Below are 27,900 nucleotides of genomic sequence, written 5' to 3'. Positions count from 1 at the left end.
CTGGTGACCAATTTAACTATTGGCAGCTGCAGTGATTTTCTGCAATAGTTGCATTTCTGACAATACTGTAAAAACAAATCACATAAACCTGCTTTTGTTAATAATTGAGTGTGTCTATTTGCCACAATATTGTTAAATAGTGCTGTACTCCGATTGTGTAAGACATACATATGGCAATAGATTCATGTACAGCACTTACATGCAGTATATCTTAACATATACTTGATTAAGAAACCGCAATATGAGTGTTTAGTCAAGCAAAAACTGGTAGATAGTAAATTCTGATTAATATCTCAACTTATGCTAAACCCCAAAGTGATACATAAATTAGACAATTATTCATCGATAGCAACTTGGATTTTGCAGTCACACCAGCCAGTGTTGCAAATGACTCTTACTGTCTGGAAAGAGAGTACCTGAACTTTAAAACACCACATTTTTTACTTAAGGATGGTTTTCTGTATCTGGTGATTTCTGATTTCATGGTTGATGGGCGAATCGAGCAGTTGGTAGTGCCAAGTGAGCATAGAGAGAAGGTTTTAAAAATTACTCACAATCACGTTTTGGGAGGTCACCTTGGCGCGGAAAAGATGAGGAATCACATTTTAAAACGCTTTTATTGGGTGAATATGGGCCAGGATGTGGAGTAATTCTGTAAGACCTATCCCGACTGTCAAATAGTTTCCGTTCACAGACTGCCAGGGCACCCCTTGTATCAATGCCTATTTTCGACGTCCCTTTTGAGAGGGTGGGATTAGATATTGTTGGCCCACTTCCCAGGAGTAAAAATGGCTTTCAATACAGTATATGCTCATATTAGTAGATTACACCACAAGATACCCAGAAGTGGCTGTGTTGCGGTGAGCGGAAGTCCGCTCTGTTGCAAAAGCACTCTCACAAATGTTCACACATATTGGTATCCCTTGCGAGATTTTGACTGATCAGGGAATGACCTTTATGTCTCGCATCATGAAGCAGCTATTTGAAAGCTTTGCAATTAAGCAGTTACACTCCACGGTTTATCATTTGCAGATGAATGGCCCGACTGAACAATTTAATAAAACCCTAAAACAAATGATTCGATGAGTCGCCCATGACGACCCTGTCTGCAATTGTGGTGGAATATCTTCAGCGTGAGCAGGAGGCGCAGAAACGTGATTACGACAAGACAAGTAAACTTTGCGACTTTAAGAAGGGGGATTGGGTGCTCGTGTTGATTTCATCGGAATCCACATAAATTTCGGGCTGAGTGGTTGGGTCCGGCAGTCATTGAAGTGCACATATCCCATGTGAATTATAAAGTTAGGATTCCAGGGCGGAGGAAGCCCATACAGATTTTGCATATTAACCTGCTGAAGGAGTGGCATGAACCATGGAAGGTCATGGTCACGTCTGCAGTGGTCCCTCAGAAGGAAATTGCTGCAGGTGAGGATTTAACCGACACTCAGAAAGCAGAATTGCTAATTGGTGATCAGGGGGAACTCTGACGTCTTTTCGGCCGTGCCTGTCCGGACAACAATTGCAGAACACAAGATCATAACTCCGCCTGGTATTACTGTAGAGGTGCCCCGTATCACCTGCCAGAGATGACAAGAAGGTGATACATGAAGAAGTGCAGCAGACGCTTCAGTTAGGTGTTATTCATCTGAGCAAAAGCGAATGGCAGAGCCCAATCGTATTTTTCTCAAAGCCTGAATTGATTTTAGGCATTTGAAAAAGATTTCCCAGTTTGATGCATGCCTGATGCTATGTGTGGATGAGCTGTTGGAGAAGCTTGGGTAGGGCACCCTTGAACTCACAAAGGGTTACTGGCAGGGGCCCTTGGAGGGGTCCAGTTGCGAGAAGACCACGTTTGCCATTCCAAGCGGGCTGTTTGAGTTACGGCGCTCCCTTTTGGTCTCCATGGTGCACCGTTGACCTTTCAGCGGATGATGGACTAGAACCTATGTCCCAAATTCTGCAATGCAGATGCCTATCTTGATGATGTTATCATTTTCAGTAATGACTGGGAATCTCATTTTGTCCATCTTCAGGCAGTGCTTGACAGTTTACAGCTGACAGGGTTAAAGGTTAAACCTAAGAAGTACAGGCTGGGTATGTCAGAAACCCATTATCTGGGATATTCCATCGGGAAGAGTTTGCTCAAGCCTCAAATGGACAAAGTAGGGGAGGTGCTTGCATATCCACATCCTGAAACACAGAGGCAGGCTGGTACCTTCCTCGGGCTTGTGGGATACTACAAGCAGTTCATTCCCAATTTTGCACATCGGGACACTGTCCTGACAAAGGGCAAAAAGAAAGAATAGTAGTTTTGTCTAGAACAACGCCTGTTACAGAGCCTTCTCGGACCTAAAAGCCACTTTATCCTCATTCGCAGTTCTGTGCAATTCAAATTTTTCAAAGGAATGTATTCTGCAAATGGATGCAAGTGCTTTTGGTTTAGGAACGGTGCTCTCACAATGTTTTGAGGGGGAAGAATACCCATCCTGTTTCTCATCAGAAAGCTGCTACCCAGGGAGTGTAATTATTCGACTATTGAAAAGGAGTGCTTATCAATTAAGTGGGTAGTGGAGGCCCTTCATTACTACCTCTGGGGACGGCGGTTTACCCTGGTGACTGACCACGCCCCGACTTCAGTAGCTGTACAAACAGAAGGATATAAGTGCCCGGCTCACTTGGTGGTCTATTAGATTGTAGGGTTTCTCTTTTTTGTTTGCCACCATCAGTGGAGCTGCACACACCAATGCTGATGTACTCTCCCGCCTGGACAAGCCTGGCTTGGATGATTGTTTTGCCCACACCCGTGTGGACAAAGCTAAGGAGGGGATATGAGGTTTCTGAACTCTTTTAGGACCACCACCCCCCCAGTGGGACGGGACGCCGAAGTGCAACTGCCACGTCTGTGGAGGACTGCTTATCCATCGCAGAGGCAACTGCAGATTTGCAGCACTACATTATAGCGCCCTTGGAGACAACTACGAGACAATTGATATCGCGCTATATGCACCTGTCACCAATGGGTGATACAAGGAACATTATAAATACATGGAACAATATAACTTGGTCACTGACCTGGCCCTGACTATGCCCATTTGCTGTGTCTGTGTATAGGAAAGTGGTAGCTCCCGCTGCAATAAATAACCCTGTTGTTCCTGTTTCAAGCTGAATAAAGCTGGTTTTGCTAAAGTACTGGGACTCAACCTCGTGTTTTGAGGTGCAAGACAGTGACTCACGCATCACTATATATATACACACATCTATACACACACACCCACTACCAGTCAAACGTTTTAGAATACCACGGTTTTCACAGTTTTTCTTCAAATTTAAATCTTTGAAATAATGCAATGAATGACCTAAAATGGAGAAAACGCAACCAGTAAACTGCCAGAGGTTTAAATTTAAAGTTTAGGCTAGCATAAATTTCAGAATACAGTAAAACTTCAAAAAAAAACATATGGCACCCCAGCGCCAACCCATTATTTATTTGTTTATTTATAAAGCACTTTAAAAACATATCAAGGCTGACCAAAGTGCTGTACAATAAAAAAAAGAAAACCCAACATATCAGACACATAAAACTGAAGGGTAAATGAAACAGAAACATACAAACACATAAGAACTGAAAAGATTCTTAATAAAAAGTATACAGATAGCCAACATATCACACTGGGTTAAAAGCAAGAGAGTAAAAATGTGTTTTTAAATAGGATTTAAAGACAGCTAGTGAAGGAGCCTGCCTAACATGTAACGGCAAGTCATTCCAGAGTTTTGGGGCTGCAACTGAACAAGCCTGATCACCTTGGAGTTTGCATCGTGTCTTGGGAACAAGTAAAAGCATCTGGTCTGCTGACCTGAGAGGGCGAGACGGTACATAAGGGTGCAGCAGTTCCGACAAATAAAGTGGGGCACAACCATTAAATGGTTTAAAAGCAAATACAAGGATCTTAAAATGGATTTGAAAATGAACTGAAAGCCAGTGAAGGGAAGCCAAAATCGGGGTAACATGCTCATGCTTTGTTGAGCCAGTTAAAAATCAAGCAGCAGCATTTTGCACCAGCTGTAGGCAAGCAATGGAAGTCTGGCTAATTCCAAAAAGAAGCGCATTGCAGTAATCTAGGCGAGATGTTATAAAAGCATGCATCACTGTTTCAAGGTTGCGTTTAGACAAAACAGGCTTGATTTTTGACAGCCGCCTTGACTGGAAAAAGCAAGATTTTACCACTGCGTTCACATGGCTAGCAAGTTTTAAAGTGGAATCCATTTTCACACTTAAATTTGTGATCATGGATTTCTCAAATTGAGCCACAGTGGAAAGGTTGATGCAGGGGGTCCCACTGGTGCTATTGGGTCTAAATAGCATGACTTCTGTCTTGTTCTCATTAAAATTTAGAAAATTTAATGCCATCCAACTCCTTATGTCAATAAGGCAATCAAGCAGGGGCTGGACAGAACATGGACCTTGGCACTTCAGAAGGAAATAAACCTGACAGTCATCTGCATAAAGATGAAAGGAAATACAGTGTTTCCCAAAAATAGCACCGAGTGGCAGCAGGTACAAGGAGAACAGAAGAGGTCTCCGGATGGAGCCCTGTGGTACCCCCCAGCGGAGGGCAACAGAGGTGGAAGTAAAATCATCAATGCTGACACAAAAACTTCTATCTGAGAGATAAGACCTAAACCATTGGAGAGCAAAACCTGTGATGCCCACCCACTGCTCCAGCCTGGAGATGAGGATCACATGGTCTATCGTGTCAAAGGCAGCTGTTAAATCCAAAAGCACAAGTAGTACACAGTCGCCAGAGTCCACTGTTAAAAGAATATCATTAAAAACCCTTAACTGAGAAGACTCAGTGCTGTGGTGAGTTTTAAACCCAGACTGGAACACTTCCAGAATTGTATGTTCGTCCAGAAAGGACTTCAGTTGGGTATAGATGACATTTTCCAAGAGTTTGGACAAAAAAGGTAGCTTGGAAATAGGCCTAAAGTTAGACATAACAGAGTAGTCCATATCTGTTTTTTTCAGTAGTGGTTGAACAACAGCATGTTTAAAATTTTTAGGCACCACCCTAGTGGTTAAACTACTATTAATAATTGTAAGAATAGAAGGACCCAAGGTAGAAAAGACCTCCTTAAGAAGTTGAGGAGGGACAACATCAAGGGGGGCGGCAGACGGCTTCATACTGGAAACCAGCTGCTTTAAAAAGGCGACAGTGAGAGGCTCGAAGTGATCAAACACAGCCAAACAGGGTATTAAAATGGTTGGATCATGAGAAGGTGGTGAAATGAAGGCCCTAGTGCTTACAACCTTCTTCAATAAAAAGTAAAGAAATTTATCGCAAGAGTCCCTAGAGGCTTCCAGAAAGACAGGTTCATGAATATTAAGTACAGAAGTCAATGTGTACATTGTGTACACGGGGGTTATGAGAGTTAGAGCCAATAACTTCTGAAAAAAAATTTGATCTTGCAGCTTTCAAAACTTTCTGATAACACCACCAACTTCTCTCAATATTTCAAAAGAAACCTGCAACCTGTCCTTCTTCCACCTCCGCTCAGCTCTCCTGCACTCCCATCTATATGTACGGGTATTAGCATTTAACCACGGCTCAGAGCAGGGCTTTGGTTGCCTGTTTTTTAATGGTGCCACAGAGTCCAGAGCAGTTTGGCAAACAGAATTAAATTGAAGGGTTAACTCCTCAGTATTGGAAGACACTGAGGGCTGTGAGGTCACTTCATAATTAAAAAGAGCAGAAAACTGAGCAGCAGTGGAAGATTTAAGAGCACAGCAGCGGCGAACAGGTGCATACGGTTTAGCATTATTGTACTACTACTACTTGCATGCAGTATGACGCGAGTTTTGCACGTTGGAACAACTTTCCCTTGTGCTAGTGCGTAGTATTCTTCCCCAGAACCACAGTGTTTTAATAGCTCTTTTGTTATGATTAATCTATCCATCCATCCATCCATCCTCTTCCGCTTATCCGAGGTCGGGTCGCGGGGGCAGCAGCTTAAGCAGAGAGGCCCAGACTTCTCTCTCCCCAGCCACTTCTTCCAGCTCTTCTGGGAGAATCCCAAGGCGTTCCCAGGCCAGCCGGGAGACATAGTCCCTCCAGCGTGTCCTGGGTCTTCCCCGGGGCCTCCTCCCGGTTGGACGTGTCCGGAACACCTCACCAGGGAGGCGTCTAGGAGGCATCCTAATCAGATGCCCGAGCCACCTCATTTGACTCCTCTCGATGCGGAGGAGCAGCGGCTCTACTCTGAGCCCCTCCCGGATGACTGAGCTTCTCACCCTATCTTTAAGGGAAAGCCCAGACACCCTGCGGAGAAAACTACTTTCAGCCGCTTGTATTCGCGATCTCGTTCTTTCGGTCACTACCCATAGCTCATGACCATAGGTGAGGGTAGGAGCATAGATCGACTGGTAAATTGAGAGCTTTGCCTTACGGCTCAGCTCCTTTTTCACCACGACAGACCAATGCAGAGCCCGCATCACTGCGGATGCCGCAATGATCCGCCTGTCGATCTCACGCTCCATTCTTCCCTCACTCGTGAACAAGACCCCAAGATACTTGAACTCCTCCACTTGGGGCAGGATCTCTCCCCCAACCCTGAGAGGGCACTCCACCCTTTTCCGGCTGAGGACCATGCTCTCGGATTTGGAGGTGCTGATTCTCATCCCAGCCGCTTCACACTCAGCTGCGAACCGATTCAGAGAGAGCTGAAGATCACGGCCTGATGAAGCAAACAGGACAACATCATCTGCAAAAAGCAGTGACCCAATCCTGAGTCCACCAAACCGGACCCCTTCAACACCCTGGTGATTAATCTACTATACATTTTTATGGCCAATAAACGTATGTGTGTGGTGTTGGAATTGTCATAAAAATTGAAATTATTAAACATTTATAAAATGGCGAAAGTGTTTGAAGTATTGCTTCAATTTATGGAGTAGGAAGAACAGTCAGTCAGTCATTGTCCAACCAGCTATTTCCTAACACAGGATCACGGGGGTCTGCTGGAGCCAATCCCAGCCAACACAGGGTGCAAGGCAGGAAGAAACCCTAGGCAGGGCGCCAGCCCACCGCAGGGCACACACACACCAAACACACACTATGGACAATTTAGGATCGCCAATACACCTAACCTGCATGACTTTGGACTATGGGAGGAAACCAGAGCACCCAGTGGAAACCCACGCAGACACGGGGAGAACATGCAAACTCCAGGTCTCTTTACTGTGAGGCAGCAGCACTACCACTGCACCACCATGCTGCCCAGGAAGAAGAGTGAATGATAAAATTGAAAAATGTGTTGAAAATGGAAACCACTGACGGTAATGTTATGGGACTGGGTGAAGGATTTCTGGAGTCAGGAGATATAACTAGATGTGTCTGCGGTATACAGAAAAAAAAGAATGTAAGTGGCAGGAGATAAAGTGATTGGTAAGGACAGCTTTCTTTTATTGTTTTGGAGGAGTGCTCCGTTACCCAGATGACAGCGTATAAGACCATGTCTTATGGAACAAAGACTCCAAGTAAAACATAGAAAACTCCAATGCCTCTGAGTTGTATTTGCTTATTCAGCTGGTCATTACTATATTATATGAATTAATTAATTTTGATAAAACCATATTATATTTTGTTAATATAGTTTTGTTTTGTAAATAAATATGACTATTCGCTAAACTAATCTACTGTATATCATTTTTAAAGTAGCTGTTCTGTTATTCGTCTTTTCTCTTATCCATCACGGCCACGTTCCTGACCCCTCACGGGTATCAATCAAGGTTTAACTGTAATTCCAGATCCCTTTCGTTGTCACAAACATTTGTCACAAACATTTTTTTTATACAGAAACTTGTGCTGCTTCAAAGTGGTCATATTTGGTAAGTTTTAAGGCTTTTATTTTCTGATAGAGCTCTGTGTCCCATAGCTTCCTTTATAAAATTCCAGGACTGGCTATGTATTTTTTTGCATTTATAGAAAACACATAACTTTAGTACACAATTTTGCGTGGCAAATACATATATACCATGTTTGTGGAAAAAAAAACTTCAGCTTGAAAAATACCCAACATATCCTTTAAAAGAACAAGGCCAATGAAGATTTATATAAATTAAGATTAAAAAATAACACAAAAATGCATTATTATAAAGCAATAATGAGGAAAAGACCAAAAAGAGGCAAAAAACTGTATGCCTTAAATGGCAAGGAAGTCCAATCCTTAGTCAATAAATCAGAAATAAAAACACAGTAGCAAAAATCCAGAAACCAGAAAAAAAAATACAATACTCAAAAGATATGCACTCTTCTGCAGTCAATGATGCTCTGCTCGGACTTTTTCCCCCAACATTAGTATAAAGTCTGAGATGGTCCCATAGTAGTGACATCGTGGTGGCGTTGCCTCTTGGGGTTCCATCCACAAACTACAGCGTGTCGTGACCTGGCATTTATCTTTCATTTTTACAGTTTACATTCTTCCATGATGTCATCTTATTTTCACTAAGAGAGCCTCCATACTGAGCACCCGTAGTTAAGGATGCATTCACAGGTTAGTGACGGCTACCAGAGGTCATAATGACATCAGCACGACAACACATAAACTGTTCAGCACCAAGCGTGTATTGTCCAAGTTTGTGGATACAATCTAATAACTAGCATGTTTTGTTTGAGTATTTAAAATAATCTCTGGTTTTGAACTCTTTTCTGCTTCTCAATAAAGACTGATGTCTAAAGTTTTGGGTTGACTCACTATTTTTAGTTTCTGGCATTCTTGCTACAATTGTGTACTTAATATTTTTGTCTCACGTCCTAGACTATGTTTAGAAAATCTTGTCTTGACTTTAGCTAGTTGTTTTTTTTTTTTTAACACTCTATCTTCTGATTCCATCTCTATTCAAAATGACTACTGCAATCAGTACACAAGGGGTAACTTCAGTACACAATATTTATATAATAAATTATAAATAAACACAACAATATGAGCGAAAATTGCATAATAACAAAACCTACAAATAATAAATAATATTTAAAGGAATATATACTTAAGCCAGAGAATAAACCCTGCATGAAAGATAACCCTTAAGTGGAGAAGTGCAGGTTAAGTTACTAGGGTGACTCTAAACTGACATGGAATGAGCCCACAGGGCTGCGTGCACAAGGGCACCCAGTAATGGACTGGATTCATGGACAGGCTTGTTTTGTAATTTGTACACTATTCTGACTAAATAGACTCTAACACAAAACAGAAAAAAGGACTCGAACATACAGGTATCTGACATAACAGCCAGTTATGTATAAGTTGTCTTAAAAAAAGATGTTAAAACATCACAAAATTTTCTAATGCCATTATTCCATAAGACCTTCCATCATTTTAATGAGAGTATTTGAAAACTCAGTCAGTGCTTCTGAATCACCCATAAGCTGACATCTGGTGACTGTTGGCCATGTGGAATACATAAGTGACATACCCTTCAAACCATTCATGAACCACTTATATCCAATTTATGAGCTCACTGCCAAGCTGGAAGACATTCTCAAAACACAGAAGGACAAGATCATTCACTTTCTGCCATTAAACCATTGCGCTTCTGCTTTTGTTGAGGTACAGAAGAAGAGTGCATTTGTTTTTATTGGTATTTATTTACCATAACAGCTATCACAATCATTCACTATTAAGGAACAGCTATGTGGACACCTTTTAATGTATACTATACATGTACTCATCTATCTGTTAACAGTGAGGGGAATGATGTCATTTTCAAAGCTCAGTGGACCACTGACTATGTTTTTTTTTGGTACACTTTACCTTTAAAATCTGATTGATGTAATAAGAATACATATGAAATTTGACCAACAAGAGGGGACCATTCAGTCCATCAAGCCTGCTTGTTTAGCTAATGGCTACACTATCCAAATATCTCATTCAGATTCATCTTAAAGGTTGTCTGGGTTTGTTCTTCAACTATGGAACATGTATTGGTAGTTTGTTCCAGATGTAATAAAAGTACTTAAGTATCATAACATTATCCTTATGGTGTCCCTCCCACCCCCAAGTTTTAGTTAGACCTTTAGACAGACTACCTTCAATTGGTATTTACACTGAAATGATGCTGATTTGACTTTCTGTTTTTCCCTCACATCTCAAGTCTCTTGTCAATGGACAAGAGAATTGTGCACATCTGTCCACTACTTAGTGACAAGCATTTGACTTCCTTGCTTTTGTGATGTGAAATTTTGCATACAACTTGATAAATATTTTGCATGTCTTTATTTGTAACTTAGACAAAGCAATGTAATATTAGTGATACATTATAGATAATAACAGCATTGGTTTGATGGTTTAAGAACCCCTTCCCCCCTTTAGGATGGAATCTCTTTGTAACAGGGTTGGGGGAAATGCCTCAAACAAGTTTGGTAAATGTTTCTCTGAAGTCTCTCTGTCAACTCCCACACAAAGCCAGGCTGCCTAACTGCCACGCTTTACCTTAACAAATAGTTTTGGTGGGTGGCAGGTTGAAGATGTTCTAATGTTCTATCTCCCCATTGGTCTTAAGTATGGCTGTTTGGAACTGGCTTATATCAGAAGCCTTTAAGTACCATGACACCCTATTGGCTGTAGGGGTTGGACAGAAAACCTACAAATTTGCTTGCTTACCTCACACTCTCTCTCTCTCTCACCAAACTGATGAAAGACCATCTCACACCATGAACTGAAAACGACAACACAATGAAGAGCACAGCTCGGCAGCCATACTGAGACAGGCATGTGGCCTGTTCTGAAGAAAGCTGACCACAAATGAAGCCTTAACTAGAGACATTTTAAGTAACTAACAAGTCTGTCTGCCGCCTGAAACTACACATCACCATTTATCAAGTTGTATGTATGGTTGGCAATATTCAAATGTACTTTGCCTATTGTTATTATTTATGAATATTATCAATAATACATTATTTGAATTGTAACTTAACTCCTGCTTGTCTTTTACTACACCTAATTGCCTGAGGTTATAAATGTAGAAAGGAAGGTGGGGAGAAGTTATATGGTACAATACCTTATAAACAGTGATAAGTCTGTGAGATTTGAGGCATTTGGACAAAGGCTACATATTAATAATACAAAAGGGGAAAGTAGAGTAAAATATTCCTCTACCAAGACAAAACACTTCATCTTTGTCACTGAAACAGCAAATGCAGCAGCCTTTGTTACTGCAGTTCCTACCAAACCTATTTCAACAAGCAAGTCAGATATCTCTTCTTCATGTCCTGGTGGCATATGCAATGAACAACTTAGTCTGCCTGGCGGTTTTATAGGTGATGTTAAGCAGGTTGGAATCTTAATTGTTTACTAATCCTGTTGACCACAGTTGTGAAGAAGCTTCTGCTTGCAGTTTAATTTGTATGCCTCATTTAAGAAGGTGTTTTTTTTCTATTTTGTCATTTACCTTCTTGTAAATAACATACATTTAAAAGGTTTAAAAAATGTAAAGTTTAATCTGAGTTGCAGACCTTAAATTGGTTTATGGGCCACCCCAGGGCAAACTGGTCCTAGGTGAGGGATGAGACAAAGAGCGGTTCAACAAACCTCCGATGAAGAACAAAAACCTTGGACAACATTTACCCTTGCCCGGACGCAGGTCACCGGAGCCCCCCTCTGGAGCCAGGCCTGGAGGTGGGGCTCGATAGTGAGCGCCTGGTGGCCGGGCCTGCACCCATGGGGGTCGGCCAGGCACAGCCCGAAGAGGTAACGTGGGTCCTCCTTCCCATGGGCTCACCACCTATGGGACGGACCAAGGAGGTTGGGTGCAGTGTGAGTTGGGTGGTGGCCGAAGGCGGGGACCTTGGTGGTCTGATCCTCAGCTACAGAAACTGGCTCTTGGGACGTGGAATGTCACCTCTCTGAAGGGGAAGGAGCCTGAGCTAGTGCGCGAGGTTGAGAGGTTCTGGCTAGATATAGTCGGACTCACCTCGACGCACAGCTTGGACTCTGGAACCAATCTCCTTGAGAGGGGCTGGACTCTCTACCACTCTGGAGTTGCCCCCGGTGAGAGGCGCCAAGCAGGTGTGGGCATACTTATTGCCCCCCGACTTGGAGCCTGTGCATTGGGGTTTACCCCGGTGGACGAGAGGGTGGCCTCCCTCCGCCTTCGGGTGGGGGGAAGGGTCCTGACTGTTGTTTGTGCTTATGCACCGAACAGCAGTTTGGAGTATCCACCCTTTTTGGAGTCTGTGGAGGGGGTGCTAGAGGGCATACTTTCTGGGATTCCCTCGTTTTGCTGGGAGACTTCAATGCCCACGTGGGCAATGACAGTGAGACCTGGAAGGGCGTGATTGGGAGGAATGGCCCCCCCGATCTGAACCCGAGCGGTGTTTTGTTATTGGACTTCTGTGCTCGCCACGGATTGTCCATAACGAACACCATGTTCAAGCATAAGGGTGTTCATATGTGCACTTGACACCAGGACACCCTAGGCATCAGTTCAACGATCGACTTTGTGGTCGTGTCATCGGACTTGCAGCCATATGTCTTGGAAACTCGGGTGAAGAGTGAGGTGGAGCTGTCAACTGATCACCACCTGGTGGTGAGTTGGCTTCGATGGTGGGGAAGATGCCGGTCAGACCTGGTAGGCCCAAACGTGTTGTGAGGGTCTGCTGGGAACGGCTGGCAGAGTCCCCTGTCAGAAGTAGCTTCGAGGGAGATGGGGGACATTGAGTCTGAATGGGCCATGTTCTGTGCCTCTATTGTTGAGGTGGCTGACCGGAGCTGTGGCCGCAAGGTGGTCGGTGCCTATCGTGGCAGCAATCCCCGAACCCGTTGGTGGACATCAGCGGTGAGGGATGCCGTCAAGCTGAAGAAGGAGTCCTATAGGACTTTTTTGTCCTGTGGGTCTCTGGAGGCAGCTGATAGGTACCGCAGGCCAAGCGAATGCGGTTCGTTGTTGCTGAGGCAAAACTCGGGCATGGGAGGAGTTTGAGAGGCCATGGAGAACGACTTTCGGACGGCTTCGAGGAGATTCTGGTCCACCGTCCGCGCCTCAGGAGGGGAAGCAGTGCAGTGTCAACACCGTATATGGTGGGATGGTGCGCTGCTGACCTCGACTCGGGACGCTGTGGGTCAGTGGGGGGAGTACTTCGAAGACCTCCTCAATCCCACTAACATGCCTTCCAATGAGGAAGCAGAGCCTGGGGACTGAAGTCACTGAGGTGGTCAAAAAACTCCTTGGTGGCAGGGCCCCGGGGGTGGATGAGATACGCCCGGAGTTCCTTAAGGCTCTGGATGTTGTAGGACTGTCTTGGTTGACACGTCTCTGCAACATCGCATGGACATCGGGACAGTGCCTCTGGATTGGCAGACGGGGTGGTGGTCCCCTCTTTAAAAGGGGACCGGAGGGTGTGTTCCAACTATAGAGGGATCACACTCCTCAGCCTCCCTGGAAAAGTCTATTCGGGGTTCTGGAGAGGAGGGTCCGCCGGATAGTCGAACCTCGGATTCAGGAGGAACAGTGTGGTTTTCGGCCCTGGTCGGAACAGTGGACCAGCTCTTCACCCTTAGCAGAGTCCTGAGGGTGCATGGGAGTTTGCCCAACCAGTCTACATGTGTTTTGTGGACTTGGAAAAGGCATTCGACCGTGTCCCTCGGGGAATCCTGTGGGGGGTGCTCCGGGAGTATGGGGTACCGGACCCCCTGATAAGAGCTGTTCGGTCCCTGTACAACCGTGTCAGAGCTTGGTCCGCATTGCCGCAGTAAGTCGAGCCCGCTTCCAGTGAGAGACTCCGCCAGGGCTGCCCTTTGTCACCATTCTGTTCATAACTTTTATGGACAGAATTTCTAGGCACAGCCAGGGTGTTGAAGGGGTCCGGTTTGGTGGACTCAGGATTGGGTCACTGCTTTTTGCAGATGATGTTGTCCTGTTTGCTTCATCAGGCCGTGATCTTCAGCTCTCTGGATCGGTTCGCAGCTGAGTGTGAAGCGGCTGGGATGAGAATCAGCACCTCCAAATCCGAGACCATGGTCCTCAGCCGAAAAGGGTGGAGTGCCCTCTCAGGGTTGGGGGAGAGATCCTGCCCCAAGTGGAGGAGTTCAAGTATCTTGGGGTCTTGTTCACGAGTGAGGGAAGAATGGACTGTGAGATTGACAGGCGGATCGGTGCGGCATCTGCAGTGATGCGGGCTCTGCATCGGTCTGTCATGGTGAAAAAAGAGCTGAGCCGTAAGGCAAAGCTCTCAATTTACTAGTCGATCTATGTTCCTACCCTCACCTATGGTCATGAGCTATGGGTAGTGACCGAAAGAACGAGATTGCGAATACAAGAGGCTGAAATGAGTTTCCTCCGCAGGGTGTCTGGGCTTTCCCTTAAAGATAGGGTGAGAAGCTCAGTCATCCGGGAGGGGATCAGAGTAGAGCCGCTGCTCCTCCGCAAGAGAGGAGTCAGATGAGGTGGCTCGGCATCTGATCAGGATGCCTCCTGGACGCCTCCCTGGTGAGGTGTTCCGGCACGTCCAACCGGGAGGAGGCCCCGGGGAAGACCCAGGACACGCTGGAGGGACTATGTCTCCCGGCTGGCTTGGGAATGCCTTGGGATTCTCCCGGAAGAGCTGGAAGAAGTGACTGGGGAGAGAGAAGTCTGGGCCTCTCTGCTTAAGCTGCTACCCCAGCGACCCGACCTCGGATAAGCTAAAGAGGATGGATGGATGGATGGATGAATTGGTGTATTATTGTGAGCTGTTGAACAATAATGTAGTAGAAGATACTGCTTTCCACAATGCATTTATTCATATTGTTAAAGACTGACAATGTGAATACTTATAATCTACATACTTGGAGACAGGAACCCCTTAATAATGCAATGCATAAGAATGTCAAATTACTCTATCCAAAACATATTGTTTTGCTTCTCTTTGTAGTTTTTGCTGTCATGGCTATTGAATGCAACTATATTTAAATTATTTTTGCCATCTTCTAGCACTACCTCACAACAAATAGTAGAAACTGTGTCATTACACAGTGGCCAGCAGTTTTTATCCAGATGTCTTAAAAATTAGTTCTGTCACCCCTGTGGCCCTTGGCAGTGTGGTAAACTAATGCGTTTTGCATATAGTTAGTAGTTTGATGTATGTAATAATAATAATACTTTTTATTTACATAGCACTTTTCCCATGCTCAAGGTATTTGTAATTAAGTAAAGTACTATATGTAAAATGCAGTAAGTAAAATAAAAGAAGTAAGTACTTGTATTATTATTTGTAAATAACTGGCATCTACTGTAACTCCATGCTGGTTTCTACGTTTTACCCAAATGTGATAAGAAATGGTGCACTGGTGGAGGAGAGCTCAGGAGATAAGTGAATTGATTATTTGGAAAAATATATATATATATTTTTTTTTAAAAAAGACTCATTGTAAATCTAACAGACTATATTTTTAACCATTAAATCACTGCTTTAGCATATCTTTTGGGTTTGGGTGGGTGATAGAGTAGAATACTACAATTATTTTTTTCATCATGATATCATTGATACATTAGGGCTAAGTATGATATTTTGCTTTTTTTAATATTGATGCAGCAGTGCTAATGTTCATAGTGTGCCATCTGTGTGAAACTAGAAGCAATGTATTTTAAATTGTACTTGCCTAATAACATATTTTGATTCAACATTCCCATGGATGGCTTACTGAAACCATTAACACTGTTGCAAAGATTGCTATATCTTATGGAGAAAGTCTTACTCTGAGACATGCAAATTTCAAGCAATGTCATATTGAAATTAAGTACTCTGACACAATACCAACTAGGACGGTCTTTCCAACTCCAGCTAACAGAAGTGCTTTAAGGCTAATTTATACAGAATTTAGAATTCATGGACTGATGTATCCAAACAGAAAGCAGTGAAGCAAAAAGTTTCTACTGAAATCACATGTCACATTTGGTTGCAATTTTTACAATTTCCTGCAGATGTTTTGTTTTTTCACAACAACAACATTTATTTATATAGCACATTTTCATACAAATGCTGTAGCTCAAAGTGCTTTGCAATATGAAGAAAAGAAAAGTTTATATAAAACAATATAAACAATAGGCAATACTAAGTCAGATGACCAAGAGGACAGAAAAAAAAACAAACAAAAAAAAAACTTCAGATGGGTCGGAGAAAACAACAAAATCTGCTGGGTTTCCAAGGCCAAGAGACCATCCAGCCCCCACTGGGCATTCTACCTAACATAAATGATCTAAATCAGTCTTTATGGCTTTCAGGCTTTACGTGGAAGAATTTGATGGTGATGGTCATGTGGACATCTGGGGTACTGCCTTCAGTCTATCAATGTAGGGACTGTATGGTGCATTGATCAGGTGGTGGTGGCGCAGAACGCCATCACAGAAAACTGAAAAAAGAACAGCAGAGAAACTAGTGGATTGTGGAGCCTTGATGAAAATGATAATTCAATGCACATATAACTTAACAAGTATACACTAAAATTTTACAAGCATACACTAAAATATAGCTATAAGAAAGCCATGTTAAAATATTGGGTTTTTATCAGTTTTTTAAAATGCTCCACCATAGTAGCCTGGCAAATTTCTATTAGTAAACTATTCTAGATTTTAGGTAACAGCAGAAGGCTTCCTTATCACTTCTTTAAAGTTTAACTCTTGGAATAATAAGCAGACACTCATTTGAAGATCTAAGGTTAAAACTTGGGAGTGTAAGGTGAAAGGCATTCCAAAATATAGGATAGAATAAGATTATTTAAGGCTTTGTAAACCATAAGCAGTATTTTAAAATCAATTCTGAATGGCATGGGTAACCAATGTAATGATATCAAAACTGGAGAGATGTGCAACAAAGCTCTCCATTAGCAAAAAAGTAAGCACAATTTCCTAAAATTAATATAAGGTAGTAAGCAGAGAGGCAGTAGTGCTGTAAAAATTATGTTTCTGGACTTCTCTAGTGCCTTCAACACCATCCAACCTCTGCTCCTTAAGGACAAGCTGACAGAGGTGGGAGTAGATTCATACCTGGTAGCATGGATCGTGGACTATCTTACAGACAGACCTCAGTATGTGCGTCTCGAGAACTGCAGGTCTGACATTGTGGTCAGCAGCACAGGAGCACCGCAGGGGATTGTACTTTCTCTGATCCTGTTCAGCCTATATACATCAGACTTCCAATACAACCCGGAGTCCTGCCACATGCAAAAGTTCGCTGATGACACTGCTACTGTGGGCTGCATCAGGAGTGGGCAGGAGAAGGAGTATAGGAACATAATCAAGGACTTTGTTAAATGGTGCGACTCAAACCACCTACAACTGAACACCAGCAAAACCAAGGAGCTGCTGCTGGATTTTAGGAGGACCAGGCCCCTCATGGACCCCGTGATCATCAGAGGTGACTGTGTGCAGAGGGTGCAGACCTATAAATACCTGGGGGTGCAGCTGGATGATAAATTGGACTGGACTGCCAATACTGATGCACTGTGCAAGAGAGGAGAGAGCCGACTATACTTCCTTAGAAGGCTGGCGTCTTTCTACATCTGCAATAAGATGCTGCAGATGTTCTATCAGACGGTAGTGGCAAGCGCCCTCTTCTATGCAGTGGTGTGCTGGGGAGGCAGCATAAACAAGAGGGATGCCTCACACCTGGACAAACTTGTGAGGAAGGCAGGCTCTATTGTAGGAATGAAGCTGGACAGTTTAACATCTGTGACAGAGTAACGGGCACTGAGCAAGCTCCTGTCAATCATAGAGAATCCACTGCATCCACTGAATAATTCTTTGCATATATATAGCGCTTTTCTCACTACTCAAAGCACTCAGCAATTGCAGGTTAAGTGCCTTGCTCAAGGGCCCCACAGACTGTCCCTTTTGGCATTTACAGGATTTGAACCAGCAACCTTCTGATTGCCAGTGCAGATCCCTAGCCTCAGAGCCACCAATCTGAACAGGATCATCACCAGACAGAGAAGCAGCTTCAGCGACAGACTGCTGTCACTGTCCTGCTCCACTAACAGACTGAGGAAATTGTTCCTCCCCCACACTATGCGACTCTTCAATTCCACCCGGGGGAGTAAACGTTAACATTATACAAAGTTATTGTCTGTTATACCCGCATTTCTATCACTCTTTAATTTAATATTGTTTTTTATCAGTATGCTGCTGCTGGACTATGTGAATTTCCCCTTGGGATTAATAAAGTATCTATTTATCTATCTATTGTCACACACATGCGCTTTGGAGGCAGTCAACAAGTCTTAAGGTGAGCGATCTAATAATGGATGAGGGTTTGTTTCAGAGTATTAACGCCTCTCTCTCTCTGACCTTATAGAATTAAAGAAGAAAAATAACACAATCATACCAACAATAAACAATAACATCGAGACTAAGACATCAATCACTTCCTCATCTGTGCTATCACTTCCTGTTCCTGGAGATGACGTCACTTCCAGTCCCTCCTTGATGACGTCACTTCCGGCTCATGGCAATGATGTCGCTTCTGGTCCCTCCCTGACGACGTCATTTCCAACTCTTGGTGATGACGTCACTTCCAGTCCCTCCCTAATGACGTCACTTCCGGCTTTTGGCGATGACGTCACTTCCGGTCCCTCCTTGATGACTTCACTTCCCATTTGATCATTTCCTGCAGCCATTTTGTCTCATGTATAAAAAGCCACCATTACCCATTAATGACTGTTGAATGTTTGATTTATTTCATTTACTTTTGACCAGCAATATTGCAGCAAGCAATATACGGGGCTATTCCCCAACTCTTTCAAGTTGTTTTGCAATGTTCTTTATCACACTATCTATCTAAAACCTCATATAATCACAGACAGAAGACAGGATCATGAAAATGTTTATCCCTGACTAAAGCTCATCTTTCCTTGCTGCCAGTTCTTAAATTAACATGGATTGCTACTGCTGACTTTTTTTTGGATCTTAATAGAAACGTATTCATTCTTCCTGGATCCAAAACAGGCAAGTACAGAAATTTTAAAGGAAAGTCAAGTGACTCATTACATGAAACTTCAACATTAAAAAATTCAGGAAGTATGAGATTTAAACACTATAAAAAGCCAAGCAGCAACCATTTCAAACATGGCTTCCTTAACTGGTTTTAACTGCAAAATGAGACAGGCACAGAAAACAAGTAGATAATGAAATCTGTCTGCTTTTCCTAATGCCACCCTCCCTAACCCTTATCCGAATTCTAACACAAATGCTTCCATTCGTACAAAGTTCTCACCCCCTACTCTTCTGCACACTAAAAGTTCTGGAAACTATAAATAGTACATAGTATAAACTAGTCTTCAGGAAATTGAACTATATATATAACTAGCAAAATACCCGTGCTTTGCAGCGGCGAAGTACTGCCTTAAAATTTTTATTAAGAAGAAAAAAAAACCTTTTTAAACTGAGGGAAAATATACCAATAATTATTTGTTAAGGATCTCTTTGTATACCACATTGTCATTTCGGCCCTCCAGTTGTAATATGACCAAACTGTGCGCTGAGCTTACTCTTGAGCATGCAACGTACAGTTGGCCATGTGAACAGTAAACATGTTTCAAATCTCACAGCTTGGATTGCTGCTGTCATAATCGGTTTGAGTTTCATGGTTTGTTTCAATTACGACAGTATTTGTAGGACTTGTGTTGAAGAGACATTCAGCATCTGTCAAGCGTTGTAAGTATACAACCGGTTTCATCGATAACTTTACATCCAGCTTTTGTGAGTTTAAACATTCATAAACATCAAAGTGTCCACTAATGAAATCGTCACCTGTCAATCTAAGATGTTTAAGAGGCATTGGTGGTTGTCAAAAGGTGTAAAATATTTGGCCATTTCGGTACACTTGAAAGCGACAACCGAACAATTCACCGGCAGACATCAACTCACATGCAGATGCATAGGTGAAGGGCTTAAGCATTTCACTCTTCTAGTGCTCCTGTGTAGAATAATTATCTCCTGTACCATCATCAGTCCACACCTTGAACCTGTCCCAGTCATTCAAGACACAATATTCTTCCAGATATCAAGAGTGAGCCTGATATGGCCGTGCAATATGTAACAAAGAGAATGGAAAAGGTAGGTGCCATCTCCGGGCATGGAAACTACTCGGTAAGTGACAGTTCTTTGATCGATGGTGATCACCTCGATAAGACATGTTAATGGGGGTACGGTTGGAATAATTAAGGAAATGGGTACCTGAACAATGTAAAGTAAGTCTAAAATACCTACACAATAACTATATTTGTAATAAATGAAACAGAAGAGAAGCCGTGGATTGAATAAAAATGCTGTAGTTATCAGCAGGGAGACGTGAATCCCGTGGCGAAGCAAGGAAGATAATGTATAGACTGGAGCAACGGACGGCCTTATATAGGCAGGCAGCCAACAACGTGGGAGGCGTTGGGATGGGGGACCCAACGGCGCCTCACACGGTGACTGATCTGCAGGCTATGGACGTATATATGTAAGTACGTAGGATTCAGTTAGCGTTGGGAACCCGCGTACCAAATTTCTTGAAGATGGGCCCATAAGTAAAAAAGACAGTTGAAAAGTTCAATATGGCGGCCTACAGTGGCATCATACCACCGAAATAAGTACCAAATTTCAGCCTTCTACCTACACGGGAAGTTGGAGAATTAGTGACGTTGGAAAGTTCAATATGGCGGCCGACAAATTTCATGAAGATGGGGCCATGAATAAGAAAGTTCAACATGGCAGACGTTGTTGACCGTTATGACCATTACGTGTAGAATTTTGAAATGACACCTGCTTAACTTTTGTAAGTAAGCTGTAAGGAATGAGCCTGCCAAATTTCAGCCTTCTACCTACACGGGAAGTTGGAGAATCAGTGATGTTGGAAAGTTCAATATGTCGGCCGACAGTGGCGTCATACCACCGAAATAAGTACGTACATCGATTTTGGTTAGCGCAGGGAAGCCACCTACCAAATTTTGTGAAGATGGGGTCAGCCTTCTACCTACACAGGAAGTTGGAAAATTGGTGACATTGGAAAGTTCAATATGGTGGCTGACAGTGGTGTCATACCATCGAAATAAGTACGTACTTCGGTTTCGGTTAGCGCAGGGAAGCCACCTACCAAATTTCGTTATGATGGGGCCATAAATAAGAAAGTTCAACATGGCGGACGTTGTCGACCGTTATGACCGTTACGTGTAGAATTTCGAAATGAAACCTGCTTAACTTTTTTTTTTAAGTAAGCTGTAAGGAATAAGCCTGCCAAATTTCAGCCTTCTACCTACACGGGAAGTTGGAGAACTAGTGATGAGTGAGTGAGTGAGTGAGTGAGTGAGTGAGTGAGTGAGTGAGTGAGTGAGTGAGGGCTTTGTCTTTTATTAGTATAGATATACTGATTATATATGTATGGAGAAAAAAATAATCTTTGCATTGATTCCAATTTTTATTTGTTGAAATGCTACATAAATCACAGTGTGCTCATAGAACAACTCATAATAAAAGTAGCTCTCTGCTTCTGATGTCCTGTGGAGTTGCTTAAGGTTTTCCACCTACCCTACTCCTCTTCACCATCTACACACTTCCTTTTAGTTTCCAAATTCATCCTCACAGCTTCACGCATACAGCATGCTAATAACTCCTGGATGTCCTCTGGCAATGCTTAAGCTTTCTGCTTTCCTGAACAAAACTGAGAAACAAATATCTGCCAACATTCTCCTTAAAACCATCCTCATGAGTCACTTTTTCTTTCTTGGCTTTCTCCTGTGTTCCTCTCAGATGACCTGACATTTAATACTGTTCCTGTTTTAGTAAGATTTTCTCATTGCCTTTACTTTCCTGGTTTAATTCTTCAAATGTTCCTTTTATTTGTGGGTAATTCCCATTTCTGTGTACCTGATGTGGTGTTTACCGAGCAAAGTGTTCGGTTAATTTATGTTTGTCACAGTTATATTTCAACTGTATTTCTTACAGTTGAAAAATAATATTTGCTTTTTTCTGCCACATATATTGGAATAAAAAAAATACTATGCAGGTGATGTTATGGATAGGATGGTATCACAGAGTTTATAGATGTTCTCTTGGAACTCTGGAAGACAATTCTAAACCAGTTGTCATGTTCTCCTTGTGCCTGCATAGGGTTTTCTCTAGGTGCTCAAGCTTTCATTCTTAACAACCTGAAGTTGTAGTTTTAAATTAAGATAAAATCACAATAAAAAGTTTAAATATAGTCATTTTCTTTATCCACTCTTTTGCCACAGATCAGCTTTGTAATCCGTTACATTTGCACCATATCAATCAATATCAAAAAATCAATTACAAATAAAATGAACAACACAAGCAACTCAGAGTAAAGTGTTAATAGGACACATATTGCATTAGTGGAATTTTTGTCATGGAAATTCTGGTAAAGCATTATGTCTGTTCTCCACAGATTGGCAGAAGGGTCAGACCAATCCTAAGAAACCATCCAAAAAAGATGCTGTGCTGAGGGTAAGTGTAAGTGTGGATGTATGAGAGAGAGAGAGAGAGAGAGAGAGAGAGAGAGAGAGAGAGAGAGAGAGAGAGACTGGGCAAGATATATGATCAAGTGTTTAAAGAGCAGTACTTGCAACTTTTACAAGATCTGTACTGCTTACACCAACTGGACTTTATATGTGGTCATTGAAAAGTATCAGGGAGTATCATAACTTGGACCATCTTACAAAGTTGGTGAAGGTGAGTGCAGATGGTGCTGCCTCTGACCCCAAGAGAACTATGTGAGGAGGAGTTGGCATAGACAAGGTTGAAAAAAGGTCATTGGGAGCAGCATTGGAGGAGCGTTGGAAGATATGTTTTGTTTTGGAGGGTTGGCCGGTCAAGGAGACAACTTTCAATAAAATTTGATTGAGGGAATGAGAGAGAGAAAGACACTGCATTTTACAATGTATTACACATCTGATTAATATCAGTATTGATAAAATGCCAGCCGAATAATGTCAAAAACAACCAAAACACATACACAAAATGAAAATCTATGAACATATTACACATAATGTATAACCACCAAAAAGCCAGTATTAAAAGATATTTCAAGATACCACAAAAACCCAACACTGATAACAGAAACATAAGTGAATATCAGTTCAGTAAATGGCACACTGTGCGGCTAATACTTCTTACTTATTACTTAATAATTCTTCAGACTGATGTGGTACCTAATCTTTATTTTCCACTTTCTGATTAATGGGCAAAGTTCTATTGTAATAATCAAAGTGATTCATAACAACGATAACTACTCCAAATCAATGACACGTCCAAGTTCACACACCCTTTAAATTACGTCAGAAAAAATTCAGTCACCTAAAAGGGCTTTATCCTTCAAGCACCAAGATGTAACTGAAAAGTTAATGCTGCACATGCAGACATGTACTAAAGGTATGGCGAAATACTTTGGGGCAGGAGAACCTGCCAGGCATGCCAGGCACTAAGAAAATTTCTTAAACTCCATAAAGAAATATTTTCTAGCGAAGAAACTGCATTGAGCATATCATAAAAAAAAATAATATTCACGGCTTTGTGTGCTAATTAAACATGTTAACAATACCTTAAAATTGTATAGAAAAGTTTACTACTTTTTTATTTTTTTAATAATACTTTAAAGATATACACATTTACTACTTATTTGTTTTTATATGGAGCTACTATTGTATAGAACACAACCATTAAAGTTTACCAGCATGCATTAAATGAACAAATTCTATTTACAGAGTAGAAAAAAAAGAATCAGGAAAAAATAAACGACACAACAGTAAGAAGACAGCATTTTTAACTCTAGGTTATTATGCCAAATATACAAATTGTACATTATTAAATGTGCACCTGATTCCAATGAGGCAATGGATATGAAGTTAGGATTTTTATTGTTGAATTTTCAACAGCTCATAATCGTAGCAATTCACATTTTATTTTTTTCTCTATATAAAGAAATGCATGCAACACAAACCTACATACCAAAAATTAAAAAATATATCTGAATAAAGATTGCAAAGAACCTTTTGAGGAAAAAATACATAAACTAAAGAGCAAGTCATATGAAAATAAAGTTGCGGGTTATTTGTATGACATTTGGTACGACACAAAAGAAGTTCACAATTGCCGAAAGAAGGGTAGTAATGTCACATAAATAGCAGTCAAAGCATAAGACTCATGGCTTAAAGAAATAAACTTTTAACTCAGTCGTACAAAAACATTGATTTTCAGTTGTTAGCTACAGGACCAGAAAACCACTGAGGTCACTGGTTCCAGCCACAACTTGCAAATGCAAAAGGATGGCAGCTAGCACTGAGTCAAAAAATATGTTCACATTCAATGTTGCCACATCGGTGGATTCATGCAAAATACAAAGACAACAAGTTAGATTTTCATGATTAATAGGGTTACTCTGAGCAGTGCATAAGAGATGTGGGTGTTGTTATCTTCCACATTCACCATTTTCTACTAAATATGGTGCAGCTTTCTACCTTACTAGTGGTTTGCAAGCAGCAATAATTGGATAAAAAACAACTGCCAAGTATTGGCTGCATTCATCTAGTCAATTTACTAGATATGCCCATTTTTTTTAATTTATTTTTAAAATTTTAAAACAACTGACAAACTTATGGGCATCATAAATACCCCTAACACCCCATGCATTTTTCTTTAAGGTCTCTAATACGTTAAGAACATGTTGAGACAATCTTTTTGGTTTCTACTCCATTTTCTTGCTCTACATTGACATGTCATTTTTTAGGATTTGTGTTATTGTATGGAATTGTTTTGACTTGAACTCATCAGGATTTTTGATTCTTTGACCTGTTGTTGATAGCTTTGATTTTCGACAACTCCTAAAACAGTTTTACTGTTCAATTGTTTTCTTACTTTTACAGGTATTGACTCGGACTCTGGGATCTCATGGGCATGCTGTAGAATAGAAGGAACTTTATAAGTTGCTAGGGTGAGCATAATTTATTGCTTCTTTCTGGTACAGGGTCATTTTACTGTGAACAAGGTCCTATTGCTACAGCATAGATTTTGATTAAAACATTAACTTGGTCAGTTTTTTTCAGTGTGGTGAAGTCCTGTGCAATTCTTAGTTCCATACAATTAGTATGAATTCCAGAATCACAATACCATCAGAAATTGCTCTTTGATAATTAGAAATCACCACCATAAGCTGAAGTATGTGTTGTTGCAACATGAACACTGCCTGAAATAGAGAACATTGAAAAATATCTATCTACCACCAGGAATACTCATCACTAGAAGGTATAAATCCATGAACACCAGCTTCATCACAACTCTGCTTTAATTGGATTTAAAGTAGTCATAGTCTGCATGACACATTTTGTCCATAAGCACAGAATGTTTGTGTGGGTAAGGGTGTAAGGGTTACAGCACTATTTCTGGTACCTCAGTAGCTTGGCACCATAAACAAAAGCTGAATAAGAGTTCTTTGTTATATATACCTCATATGTACCAATTACATATTGGCAAGAATGTTTCTGCACATTCCAGATGCCAATTTCACTATTTTGAATCAACATCAGAAATTCACACTTTTTTACAATGCCACAAGCCTTAACATTCATTCATATATATGCTCAAATGCTTAACTAGACACATGATGGCCCAACACTAAAAAAAGAGAGAATCTTGTCAAAAAAATGTCATCTTCTACAGCAGACATCTCAAAGAAATTACTTTAAGGTCATCCTCTTCAGAAGATATCTTTCTTAGCAGAGCATAGACCTGGGGAGATCCCATAAAAGCTACATGACCCTGCTACACCTATATATTCCACACTCTTAAAAGTAAAGGTACAGTGGTTTCTCTGAGCGACCCATCCACATGAAGGTTCTAAAATGAACCTTTATTTATTTATTTAGGTCTGTAAAAAGCTCCATATAGTAAATGACCATAATGGTATTTTCACAGATTTGTGAAATACCAATGGATTATGATTTCAAAAAGGACTTTTGCTGCCTACAGTAACACAATCGCTGTTGGTGTCCTATTTGCAAGCCTACAATGCATTAAAGATTTCAGGCTTTTTGTACATATTAGGAAGTTTTTCCAAGCTCAAGGAACCAACTTCATATGTAGAGAACCCATGCCAGAATGAGAAACCACACAACCCAGTAAAAAACATACATTGCTATTAAAGAACCAGTATTTTGAATACCATACAGAGGAAGAGGAGCTCTCTGCATCAAGAGAAGGCTGATAGTGACTGGGTATGTACAGTAATGGAAGCACATGTAATTTTGAGAGTGCACATTTATCTTGACTCTGTCAGCTCTTCTCTTTTCTCTTTGAATAAAGGATGTGGTTTTCCAGGGGCTGTGCTTTGGGGGATGGTGGTGGAGTGGAATTCTCAACCATTTTTAGAAGTCTACAATCCTCTCTCTCTGTGTCTCTGCTCCAATAACAACCTTATTTGATTGCTTAGTAACAAGACTCCCAGTAAATGTATACCTGCAGATTGTGACTCAATAAGATTCTGCTAAAAATGAACAATAATTATTTGCCTATGCCTAAGCTCAGATTCTCCACATTTCTTGTTCTCACCATGTAGCCCAACAATTATGATTTGTGTTTGCACAACTAATGGGGCTTACATGCGTACCAGCTTCTGTCGCTTGTCATCCTTCTATCCAGCTGTATCTGAATTGTCTTCCTACTGTTTTAAATGCACCTTACTTGTGCCTTTTTATGTTTTTATTGCACACCACATATGCTAAGTACTGACCGTCAATCTGCAGCTGAAATCAAATTGACAAGATATGCTATGTGTCTTAGTCTATAACCCAAGTACATACAAGTGAATTGATAAAACTAGGTTGAATAGCAGCCAATAGGGTGCGTAACCCATACAACTGAAAAAGCATATGTAAAACACATCATTTAGATAATTCATTCTAACATACTGACAATTCGATGTATCATTTGTGTTTATTATTTTCAATAATTATTATTTTGTATTGCATTATGGTACCAACCTGTGACTCATAGGTGATGTACTGGCAGCCCAAACCCCAGATACAACAATATACAATCACAAGTTCCAAGGGCAAACAAATGATTTATTGTACAAATACCACTCTTATACAAGTGTCTCCATTAAATACAATAAACACTTCTCTCTCTCTCTCCACTCCTCCTCAGTGAGCTTCATCCTCTTACCCCCTACTCTGACTAACCAAGTGAGGTGGAGAAGCTTTCTTTATACCAGACCAGGGAGAACTTCTGGTGCTACAATACTGTCTCCAAGAAGCACTTCCAGGTCAGGTGGAACCTTCCTAAAATGAGGAAACCTCCTTCTCACAGCTCCCTCTGGCTGCCCCCACGAGACCCAGCAGGGCTACCCATTAGAACTTCAATCAAGTCCTGCAGGTGTATATATGGGAGACTCACCAGAGAGCTGCTGCCACCTGTTGGAGCTGGGGGAGCACATGTCTCCAACTGGTTTTCTCTCTCCACCCTTCCATTACCAAGGCGTTCCGACTCTATGACAAACCGGAAAGTGCATGAACTTGGTACATAGTCGATTACAGTGTACCAAATACCAAACTAAAAACACAACGGGAATTTGATTTGATTAACTGTTTTTTGAATGTTTAATTCAAAACCTTTACTTTTTTTTTGTCTCTTTGGCTTTGGTAAAGAAAAATTAGTGCATGACCTGGGAGCATCCAATTACAATTAGTTTAGAAATCACAACTCTTATTTTTCTAAAGCTACTTTCCAATAGAGACCCACAAGACAATGAAGCCTATCCTTTCAGCATCAGGTACAAGGCAGAGCCAACCTTTCACACACTAACACTTACACAATTAACTGAATGAATACACAGTCGGTGTTTACCACTGTACCAAACCCCTAAACTATCTCTGCCACCTATTGGA

At 41.5% G+C, this 27,900-nt stretch overlaps 1 long non-coding RNA gene across 1 annotated transcript in view; it reads right to left on the bottom strand.

Annotated features, from left to right (window-relative positions):
- LOC120539793 overlaps positions 1-27,900 on the bottom strand; it is an 83,727-nt gene that overhangs the window by 24,999 nt on the left and 30,828 nt on the right. The gene's annotated exons all lie outside the window — the stretch shown is intronic.

Source organism: Polypterus senegalus, chromosome 11 (genome assembly GCF_016835505.1).
Source record: "Polypterus senegalus isolate Bchr_013 chromosome 11, ASM1683550v1, whole genome shotgun sequence".
Lineage (NCBI taxonomy): Eukaryota > Metazoa > Chordata > Cladistia > Polypteriformes > Polypteridae > Polypterus > Polypterus senegalus.
The sequence above is the reverse complement of the archived record's forward strand: the minus strand, read 5'-3'. Positions and strand labels throughout refer to the sequence as shown.